This window comes from Aegilops tauschii, chromosome 5, assembly GCF_002575655.3.
Source record: "Aegilops tauschii subsp. strangulata cultivar AL8/78 chromosome 5, Aet v6.0, whole genome shotgun sequence".
Lineage (NCBI taxonomy): Eukaryota > Viridiplantae > Streptophyta > Magnoliopsida > Poales > Poaceae > Aegilops > Aegilops tauschii.
The window spans coordinates 344,635,374-344,647,156 of NC_053039.3; positions in this window are offsets into that span (position 1 = coordinate 344,635,374).

Below are 11,783 nucleotides of genomic sequence, written 5' to 3' on the forward strand. Positions count from 1 at the left end.
GCACTTTTTATTCAGATATATTAAACCAAAAATAAAAAAATACTTTGCTGCACTTTATTTTATTTGCAATCTATTCATTTCAATCTATTACAACTTTCTCCCATCAACACGCAATTTCTGGCGCCGTACCCCGAAAGGGATTGACAACCCCTTTAACACGTCGGGTTGCGAGGTGTTGTTATTTGTGTGCAGGGGATGTTTACGTTGTGTTGCTTGGTTCTCCTATTGGTTCGGTAACCTTGGTTTCATATCTGAGGGAAATACCTACCGCCACTGTGCTGCATCATCCCTTCCTCTTTGGGGAAATACTGACGTAGCTTCAAGTGACATCAAAAGGAATTTCTGGTGCCGTTGCCAGGGTGGATCTTCAACATATACCAGGTTCCTAATCACAAATCTCATCTCCTTGCAATTTACATTATTTTCCATTTGCCTCTCGTTTTCCTCTCCCCCACTTCACAAAAATTTGCCGTTTTATTCGCCCCTCTTTTCCGTTCGTCATTTTCTTGCCGAATCTGTTTTTTAGTGCAATCTTGTTGTGTGGTCATCATGACTCAAGCGAACACCAAGTTATGTGATTTCTCAAATACCAACATCAATGATTTTCTTGGCACTCCGATTGCTCCTCCCGCCACTAGTGCAGAGTCTTGTGATATTAATACTGCTTTGCTGAATCTTGTTATGAAAGATCAAATTTCTGGTACTCCTAATGAGGATGCCGCGTCCCATCTTAATACCTTCGTGGAATTATGTGATATGCAAAAGAAAAAAGATGTGGACAATGATGTGGTGAAGATGAAATTATTTTCGTTTTCTTTGCGTGATTCTGCAAAAATTTGGTTTTCTTCTTTGCCTCACAATAGTATCGATTCTTGGAATAAGTGCAAAGATGCTTTTATCACTAAGTATTTTCCTCCCACAAAAATTATTTCCCTTAGAACCCAGATCATGAATTTCAAGCAACTTGAACATGAGCATGTTGCACAATCTTGGGAAAGGATGAAAATGATGCTAAGGAAGTGCCCAACCCATGGGTTAAATCTTTGGATGATCATACAATTTTTTTTATGCAGGGTTGAATTTTGTTTCTCATAATCTTTTAGATTCCGCCGCGGGTGGAACTTTTATGGAAATTACTTTGGGTGAAGCCACCAAATTTCTTGATAATATCATGGCAAATTATTCACAATGGCATACCGAAAGAGCTCCTACTAGTAAAAAGGTTAATTCGGCTGAAGAAATTTCTTCTTTGAGTGATAAAGTTGATGCTCTTATGAAATTGGTTGCTAGTAAAAGTGCTCCTATTGATTTTAATGATATGCCTTTGTCTACTTTGATTGAGCAAAATAGTGATCCCATAGATGTGAATTTTATCTCTCGAAATAATTTCAACAACAATGCTTATAGAGGTAATTTTAATCCTAGGCCTTTTCCTAGTAATTCCTCTAATAATTATGGTAATTCCTATGGAAATTAATCTTATAATAATAATATGAACACCTCTGATCTTGAGAATAATATTAAAGAATTTATCAACACACAAAAAGTTTTCAACACTTCTATAGAAGAAAAGTTGAATAAGATTGATGATTTGTATAGAAGTGTTGATAGAATCTCTCTTGATGTGGAAAATCTCAAGTTGAAAATTTTTGTGCGTAGAGTTGATGAATCAATTAAAGCTCTTTATGTTTCTATGGATGAAAGTAAGAAAAGAACCGCTATGCTTAGAGCTAAAAGAGAATTTTTAGAAAAAAGCGTTCTCTAGTGATTACTTTCGTAAAAGTGATGAAGATCATAAAATGATTGGTGTTTCTTCTATTGATTCCTTGTTTAGTAAGGTTAAGATTGATGAGAAAGGTACTGGAGAAGTGTCAACTTTAGGTAGAAGGCGTCCCAATATTTCGAGGGTGAAAATCTTATTGAGAAAATTGATGAAAGTTGGTTTGGAGAGGTCAAAACTTTAGCTAGTGATGCACCCACTCTTTTGGATTACAAAGACATTAATTATGATAGTTGCTCTTTGATTTATCGTATTTCCTTGTTGCAATCCATGATAAATTCACCCCATGCTTATGAACAAAATAAAGCTTTTGCTAAACATATTGTTGATGCTATGATGAAAGCTTTGGAAGAAAAGTTGGAATTAGATGCTATGATGCTATAATGGGAACCCACTATCAAAGTCAAGATTAAAAATTATGAGTGTTTTGTTTTGTGTGACTTGGGTGCTAGTGTTTCCGCAATTCCGAAATCTTTATGTGTTGTGCTTGGTCTTACCAATCTTGAAGAATGTTCTTTGAATTTGCACTTGGCGGATTCTACTATTAAAAAGCCTATGGGAAGAATTAATGATGTTCTTATTCTTGCAAATAGGAATTATGTGCCCATAGATTTTAGTGTTCTTGATATTGATTGCAATCCGTCTTGTCCAATTATTCTTGGTAGACCGTTTTTATGCACCATCGGTGCCGTGATTGATATGAAAGAAGGCAATATTAAGTTCCAATTTCCCTTGAGGAAGGGTATGGAACACTTTCCTAGAACAAAAATCAGGCCACCATATAAATCAATCATGAGGGTATCTTATGGATCTTGAACCAAAGATGGCAAAACTTAGATCCTTGCTTTATGCCTAGCTAAGGGCGTGAAACTATAGCGCTTGTTGGGAGGCAACCCAATGAATAAAATTTATTTTTGCTTTTTGCTTTCTGTTCTTGAGTGTTAGCACAATTATGCTACAGTTATGATTGTGTTTTTTGTGTTTTAATTAGTGTATGTGCCAAGTAAAGCCTATAGGATCTTCTTGGGTGATAATTGTTTAATCTTGCTGAAAAACAGAAACTTATGCAGTTATGAAAACAATTGTTAAAAATCACCAGAACGTGATAAAATGTCAATTCTTTTTGCAGAAGGTTAATATACAAATTACCCTGGTCTTCCTATTTTTTCAGAATTTTGGAGTAACAGAAGTATTAGAAATAGTCAGATTGTTACAGACTGTTCTTTTTTGACAGATTCTGTTTTCTTTGTGCTGTGTGCTTATTTTTTTTGACTGGGAACTGTAGGGGAAACCCCCACAACATATCAAAACTTTATTGATAAAAAGAGAGCCAGTACAAGCATAATGGGGGATTACAAGAGGTAATCAAAGTAAGCTAGGGGAAGAAGGAGAACTAACAAGTTGAGAGATACAGACTATTGGCCTCAAGGTGGCAGATATGAAATCCAGCGGAGGAGATCATCTTTGTAGGCAGCTTTCACTCTATATTGCATTAAGCTGATGTCAGGGAAGAATGCACTTCTCCATTTATTGAATCTAGCTCTCCCATGCCTGAAGACCTTAGCGTTCCTGATGATCCAGATATTCCAGCAAGCAATGAACACCACTTCGGTGAAGAAGGGCTTCCTAAAACTCCTGCTAGCATTAATAACCAAATGAGCCATGGAGTCACCAGATGACCAATCAATTTGCAGATAGTTCCAAACTCTGACACTAAAGTTGCAATTAAAGAACAGATGATCCCTTGTTTCCCTAGTCTGCAAAGGACAAAGGACACAGTTTACTCCATCCTCCAAATGCTAATGCCTCCTATCCACCATGTCCTTGGTGTTCAACCTGTCCATAATAAGCATCCAAGCAAAAACTTTGATTTTCATTGTACAGGAGGACTTCCAGATCCAAGCTGTCAAAGGGTTAAAGGATTCTGATGCAAAAGTATGTGAGTAAAACAACTTTGGTGAGTATCCCTTGGCAGTTCCCTTCCAAAACCAAATATCCTTAGACCCAGGTGTTCTATTGAGGCCACCCAACATGGACTGGAGAGTAGTCAGATCATCAAAAGCCTAGCTGGACAAAGGAAGGTGGAAGTGCTGGAACATATCCTGAGAGTCCAAGAACTCATGAATAGTGATCCAGGGGTCCTTAACATAGGAATAGAGCCTGGGAAATCTGAGTTGAAGGCTAGACACCTGACCATCAAGCTGCAGGTTATCTGACCACATGAGGGCAGTGTCCCCTCCATTAATCTGAACCCAAGCACACTCCCTAAAAAGGTGTGCTTATTTTGATGGCTCTATGGTTTTCTTTGATGAGTTTTTGCCATAGAAAAGTTGGAATACAGTAGATATAATACAAAAACAAAATATGAATTGGTTTGATACAGTACTTATAGTAGTGGTTTGCTTTCTTATACTAACGGATCTCATGAAGGTTTTGTTGAGTTTTGTGTGATTGAGGTTTTCAAGTTTTGGGTTATCTTACGATGGATGAAAGAAGGATAGAAGAGCCTAAGATTGGGGATGCCCCGGCATCCCAAGCTATTATCCAAGAATGAGCAACCAACTAAGCTTGGGATGCCCCCGAGTGGCATCCCCTCTTTCTTCTAACAACTATCGGTATTTTACTCGAAGCTATATTTTTATTCGTCACATGTTATGTGTTTTGCTTGGAGCGTCTTGTATGACAGAGTATTTGCTTGTTTTATTTTGTGTTTTAAGTCATAAATCCTTGCTGAACAAACTTATTTGAGAAAGCCAAATTTATGTCATGACTTGTTAGAATTGCTCTCTGTGCTTCACTTAAATCTTTTATGAGCTAGGACTTGCTCTAGTGCTTCACTTATATCTTTTTGAGCATGGTGTGCTTAGTATTTTTAAAGAAGTGCTCTCTTGCTTCACTTAGATTTATTTGAGAGTTAGTAAAATTTTAAAGAAATTCTCTCTTGCTTCACTTAAATTATTTTCAGAGAAATAAAAAATTGTATGCTCACGATCTTCACTTATATTTGTTTGAGCTTATGAAAAGCAACACATGAAAATATTTTCCATGCTGGATGTGTTATTCTCACGATGAGTGTTTATTCACTTGTCATTGCACGAGAGTAAGGCAAAGGTTTTAGGGATGCCCAGTCCCGAAATGCAAAAATGAATGGGGATTTTGATTTGTTGCCACCACTTATTTGGGACTTTGACAATTTGCCACTGTTTACTTTGCAATTGATATTTTGCCACTTCTTAGTTGGCACTTTGAGAATTTGCCATTACCCACGTGAAATACTGAATTTGCCCATGTTCTCGATTGGCCGAGCACGCGGACGAGCTCTTACTGTTTTCCTGTCAGAACTGCTACTGATTATTCCTTGGGAGCATGGCGAGCATGCAAGCAGCTGGTCGATTCTTCTATGATAGCAAACGAAGGATCTTTTTTACGCTAATACACATCAGTGATTGCTCCCGCTCCAAGAGTCAGGATTATGCATCGCATCAGCTGCCATTTGTTCAGAGCACAAGAGTCTATGCGGCCGGCCAGTGCGGAGGCACTAGACGTGGGCAGCACCAACAACACTATGTGCGGCGGCGACGACCAGTAGCTACTGCTGTAGCACTAGTACGCGGACGAGGAAGGGCAGCATGGGGCAAGCGGGTGTCACTGGCGAACTAAGTAGCAGGGGGCGGCGGGTGGAAGTGGTTGAGCGGCTCGGCGGCATCCTGAAGCACTCGTCGGCGCTCCCTAGCCGCTGCGGTGCGCTCGGCACCGCATAGGTCCTCTCTGTAGCGGCTGCCCGGGCGCAACAGGGGCGACGACGGCAGCTGAATTATAAGTTGGGGCTCATCCCGATTTGGAGGAGGTCGTGCAGTCAAACAGGTAAAAGGGTAGTTTTGTCCTCTGTTTTGTGGAGTTGTTTTGTCTATCATTTACATAGATTGTTTTTGTGTTGAAAAGTGGCAAAAAATTAAAGTGCAAACTAAGAAGTGTCACCAGATCAATTTCAATGTAACGAGTGGCAAAATGTCAAAGTCCAAAGTAACTGGTGGCAAATAATCAAATCGCCAAAAATGAATTTACTTTATGTTGTCAAATAATAAATTTCTTGGAAAGTGTTGGTATGGAAGGCACCCGTGGATACGACTAGCCATGGAAAGTGAAAGAATGGTGGAAAAAGGAATAAACTTTATTTTTTGTTTGGGAACCGCCTATTAGCATGGAAAATGTTCGGAACTCTAAGTCGTTTTCGTTGGTGGGATGGATACACCTCCCAAAATGTTTTTATCTCTATTTTTCTCGCCTTGAGCTCTGGCACCTCTACAAATCCCTACTTCCCTCTGCGAAGGGCCTTTCTTTTACTTTATGCAATTTTTATTTGAGTCTCCACCTTCTCTTATAAAAGCACCAACTAAGAGGCAATATGATCGTACTTAAGTATTGGGTGTAGCTAATATTCGAGTGTGTTTCATGAATGGATCAATGTTTGAGCATGATGGGCTAGGGATAACTTATATTAGCGTTGATATTTTGAAAGACATGGTTGCTTGTTGATATGCTTGAGTACCTAAATTATTATGTCAAAACTAGACTATTGCTTTGAATCACATAAAAGTCCAAATGTCCATGCCATAAAGAAAAGAATATGATATGACATGATAAACAACACTCCATATCAAAAATTCTGTTTTTATCACTTACCTACTCGAGGACGAGTAGGAGTTAAGCTTGGGGATGCTGATACGTCTACAACGTATCTATAATTTTTGATTGTTCCATGTTGTTTTATTATCAATCTTGGATGTTTAATCATTTATAGTCATTTTATATCATTTTTTGGTACTAACTTATTGACATAGTTCCAGGTGCTAGTTGTTGTTTTCTGCATATTTTTTACATCGTAGGAAATCAATATCAGACAGAGTCCAAATGCCACGAAACTTTACAGAGATTTTTGATGGACCAAAAGGAAGATATTGGGCCCTGGTTGCACCTGGGGGGAGTCCCGAGGAGGGGACAACCCACCAGGGCGCGTCAGGAGGCCCAGGCGCACCCTGGTGGGTTGTGCCCACCTCGGGTGCCCCCTGGACCGCCTCTTTGCTCTATAAATACCCAAAAAATCCCAGAACCCTAGGGGAGTCGATGAAATATTCATCCAGCCGCCGCAGAGTCCAGAACCACCTGATCCAATCTAGATACCATCTCGGATGGAGTTCACCACCTCCATTGGTGCCTCTCTGATGATGCGTGAGTAGTTCTTTGAAGACCTGCGGGTTCGTAGTTAGTAGCTAGATGGCTTCCTCTCTCTCGCTGAATTCTCAATACAATCATCTCTTGGAGATCCATATGATGTAACTCTTTTTGCGGTGTGTTTGTTGGGATCTGATGAACTTTGAGTTTATGATTAGTCATATCTTTTTATATCCATGAAAGTTATTTGAGTTTATTTGATCTCTTATATGCATGATCTCTTATAGCCTCGTATTTCTTCTCCGATATTTGGGTTTTGTTTGGCCAACTTGATCTATTTATCTTGCAATGGGAAGAGGTGCCCGGTAGTGGGTTCGATCTTACGGTGCTTGATCCCAGTGACAGAAAGGGAAACGACACGTATGTATCATTGCTAGTAAGGATAAAACGATGGGGTCTATCTCTACATAGATAGATCTTGTCTACATCATGTCATCGTTCTTATTGCATTACTCCATTTTTCCATGAACTTAATACACTAGATGCATGCTGGATAGCGGGCGATGTGTGGAGTAATAGTAGTAGATGTAGGCAGGAGTCGGTCTACTAATCTTGGACATGATGCCTATGTAATGATCATTGCCTGGATATCATCATAATTATTTGAGGTTCTATCAATTGCCCAACAATAATTTGTTTACCCACCGTTTGTTATCTTTCTCGAGAGAAGCCACTAGTGAAACCTACGCCCCGGGTCTTCTTTCTCATATATTTGCCTTGCGATCTATTTTATTTGCACTTTTTATTCAGTTCTATTAAACAAAAAATACAAAAATACTTTGCTGCACTTTATTTTATTTGCGATCTATTTATTTCAATATATTACAACTTTCTCCCATCAACACGCAATTTCTGGCACCGTACCCCGAAAGGGATTGACAACCCCTTTAGCACGTCAGGTTGCGAGGTATTGTTATTTGTGTGCAAGGGCTGTTTACGTTGTGTTGCTTGGTTCTCCTACTGGTTCGATAACCTTGGTTTCATATATGAGGGAAATACCTACCGCCGCTGTGCTGCATCATCCCTTCCTCTTTGGGGAATACTGACGCAGCTTCAAGCGACATCAATGCGTAATTACCATGAGGGCGTCGAGCTCAGCCAGCGATGAAGGCCCGCCGAGCATGCCATAGATGGAGGTCGGGCTGCTATGAACAGGAGCGGGACCTTTTGCGGTTTCTTGAGCAGGTGCTGGTGTTGTGGTGTTCGCCGAATTGCTCCCGGCAATGTTGGGAAGGGGAAAGTCCTCCGACCCTACATTTGGATTGTTCTTTGACCAATTGAAAATTGCCGGAATCAAGCTGACCACCGCGTCAGTAACTGCTACATTGACTAGCCCGACCAACTCTTCTTTGGTCTCGGCCTTGGTCTTATTGACCACAATCGCAACCTTTTCATCGATGGTCTGCTGAGTGACGACCAACCGTCTCTTCCTTCTTTCCTCTGGCTCCTACCGGTAGCATGTATTCCACGAGGCGCCATCTCCGACGCCGTGCACACGTCCATAGGACGGCAGCTTGTCCACCGGGACCTTTTTCAGCATGTTCAGGGCCCGGTTGAATGGGTTGTCCCACTTGGGCCTCGCCGACGACTGTGACGACTCATCGCTTTCGGCTGCCTTTTGGTGCTACTCTTTCTGCAAAAGGAACGTGGATGGTTTACTAATGTGACAAAACTTGTAGTCGAATTGATTGGAAGCTAATATGATAATGTGGTAATATAACAATTACCAGAAGTCTCATGAACTCCCTCGTTTTTGGGTTCGTGTAAAATATCTTTTTGACTTTGTCCCACTTGTACCGGGCCCTGATCCAGTCATGCTCCAGTGGGTCGGTGAACTCCGCCAAGGGGTCTGGAATTCCGTGATTTTCCCGTTCGGCATCCTCCTTAGCCCATACGTGCCTCTTCCCCTCATAACCACGGCTTCCGAGGCGGTAGGGAGGCGTGTTCTTGGCCTGGAGCGCCTTCATTTTCTCCGACCTTGCCTTAACTTCTTCTTTAGCACAAGTCTCCTTGAATTTTTCAAAGTCCTCTTCCTTTAGGGATGGATTGTCAGCATGAATCTTGGACCATGGTTCATTCTTCGCAATCGCTTTTTTCACCCGAACTTTCCAGGAGGACAAGTCATTGGTGAACGTCACCATCGCCTTGTCGTTATCTTTGTCATGGCGACGTCGTCCCACGGCTCTTTATAATTGCCTTCATCCCGGCCGGGGAACAGGAACCTATTGTGCAACTTCTTTAGGAGCATGTGCTCCATATGTGGTATCTTCTTCAACCTCTCATCGTTGATGTTGGCGGTTTCCCTGAGGATGCATCCAAGTTGATTGCCCCGGCACGAGCGCACTTCCTCCGGCACCGTTGGCTCTAACTTCTTGGGGTGCATCTCCGTGACCACAATTTTTCCGATGCCAAGCTCGTTTGGTCTTCGTGACCTCTTCTTCTTTGGTGCTTTACCGGCTACGACATCATTGTTGCTGGTCTCAGGGGTGGTGTCGGTGCCAGTGTCGGCATCGGTATCGGGGTTGGTGCCACTGCCGCCACCATGCAAACCCATCTGGTGTTCGTCCAGGTAATCGAAATAGTGATTTGCTGCCTCGATGGGGTCTACTGCGAGGCGAGCAGAACCCCCGGCTTCGACGTCGGTAGACATGTTTCCTATTCGACAATTATAAATAAAAGATATAATGAAGAGAAAAAAGGGGCCTATATTTGGTCGGAATGTTGATTCATTCCCCTTCCGGCAAATCTCGGGTACTCCACATGTCCTAGTTTCTAGCACAAGTCATGCCGAAAATCACGGAAATTTTCGGCATGACCTTTGCTAAAAAGTGGACATATGGAGCGCCTGAAATTTGCCGGAATGGAAATGAATCAACATTCTAGCAAAACATAGGCCACTCAGATTTTTTTCGACATTCAACAAACATTGCAAAATCATATAACATCAATGGCATATATCATTCAAGCAAGTACATAGAGTGAAATGACCTCATTAAACATTCCACCCCAAGAATTTGCTACTAGTTTGCCCTAAACTAATAACCAAATTTGCTACTAGTTTGCCCTAAACTAATTTACTAATTTGCCACAAAAATTTGCTACTGTTTTTTATTTATAGGTATTTTAGCGACTGCCCTAATTAGCTACTATTTTTTATAAATTGGCCCTAGTTTAGCTATTGCCCTAATTTATAGGTATTTTAGCTACTGCCCTAATTTTCTACAAAAAATTGCTACTATTTTTTATTTATAGGTATTTTAGCTACTACCCTAATTAGCTAAATTTGCTCATTTGCTAAAAAAATTGTAGCTACTGTCCTAATTAGCTACTGTTTTATAGCTAATTTATATACCTACAAAAACTAATTAGCTACTTTTTTTTGTAAATTTTAGCTACTGTTTTTTATAAATATTTGCTTTTTAGTTTAGTGCAATTTGCTACTATTTTTTATTTATAGGTATTTTATATACCCTGAACTAAATTGCCCAAAACTAAATTGCTAGATTGCACTAAAATAAATTTGCTAAATTTCCCTAAACTAAATTGCCCTAGACTAAATTGCTAGGCTAGGGTTCAAATTAGAGAGAGAGAGAGAGGAGGGCAGGGGAGAGGAGAGGGAGAGGCTTACGGGGCGGGGGAGAGGGCAGCGACGGCGAGGTCGAAGGCGGTGGAGAGGATGGCGGCGGCGAGGTCAAGGGCGGCGGTGGCTAGGTCGAGGGCGGGCGCAGGGCGACGGACAGCGAGGTCGAGGGCGGGCGCAGGGGCGACGGCCGGCGGCGGCGAGGTCGAGGGCGTCGACGGCGGGCACATGGGCGACGGCCGCGACAGAGGGGGGGAGGTGGAGATTGGGGGGATGAGACTTGGTGAAATTTCGAGCCCGCGAGGCGCGGGGTTAACTCAACATAGCGGTAGCGCTGGTTTGGAAACAAGCGTTATAGCTATCTTAGCTATAGCGCTGGATCCTAAACAAGCGCTACTGCTAACTGTTCCAATTTTTAATTTTTTAATTCTGGAATACAAATAGCAGTAGCACTACTGCTAACTGTTCCTAACCCAGCGCTACCGCTATTTTTCTTTTCTTTTTATTATTTTCCTTTTCTAGTTTTTAGTTTTCTTTTCTTTTATTATTTTCCTTTTCTTTTCTGCTTACTTTTCTTTTTCTTTTGTATTGCTTTCTCTCTTTTGTTTTTATTTTTTTGTTTTTCTCCCGACGACAGCGTCTCCCTGTCCCACACTGCGTGAATATCACCGGAACCATGCATGTGGTGGTAACATATCAGTTGACCGATAACGGTTACTTAAGTGCGTACACAAAATAGATACATATATATAAATGATGGTTTCTCAGTTACGTCGATGAAGTTTCACATTGAGCTTCTTCCCTTTCTTGTTTGTTGCCGAATAATTGAGCCCCTCCTTGTGACTTTTCCGGAACCATGGAGTATGATCTTTCTTAGGTAATGTAGTATTGATTCTTCTTTTCATATATGCTTCATCATCATCATCTTCCCTCATCGGGTTGCCGTATTGGTCTTAGTCTTCCTCGTTGGCAACTCCATCCATTCGGACGATGCTCCTTTTGGATCTCCTCACGACAACACGACTGGGATTGGCCGAGTCGGTTATGAAGAAGCATTGTGTCACGTGCTTAGCGTGTACCCATGGCTCATTTTTGGCAATGAGGTTAACGTTCACGGGAGTGCTCTTCGCGTCGGGTATAGACATGGTAGTGAAATACTTGTTTTCTCTTACGACGTCCTTGGCCCATCTG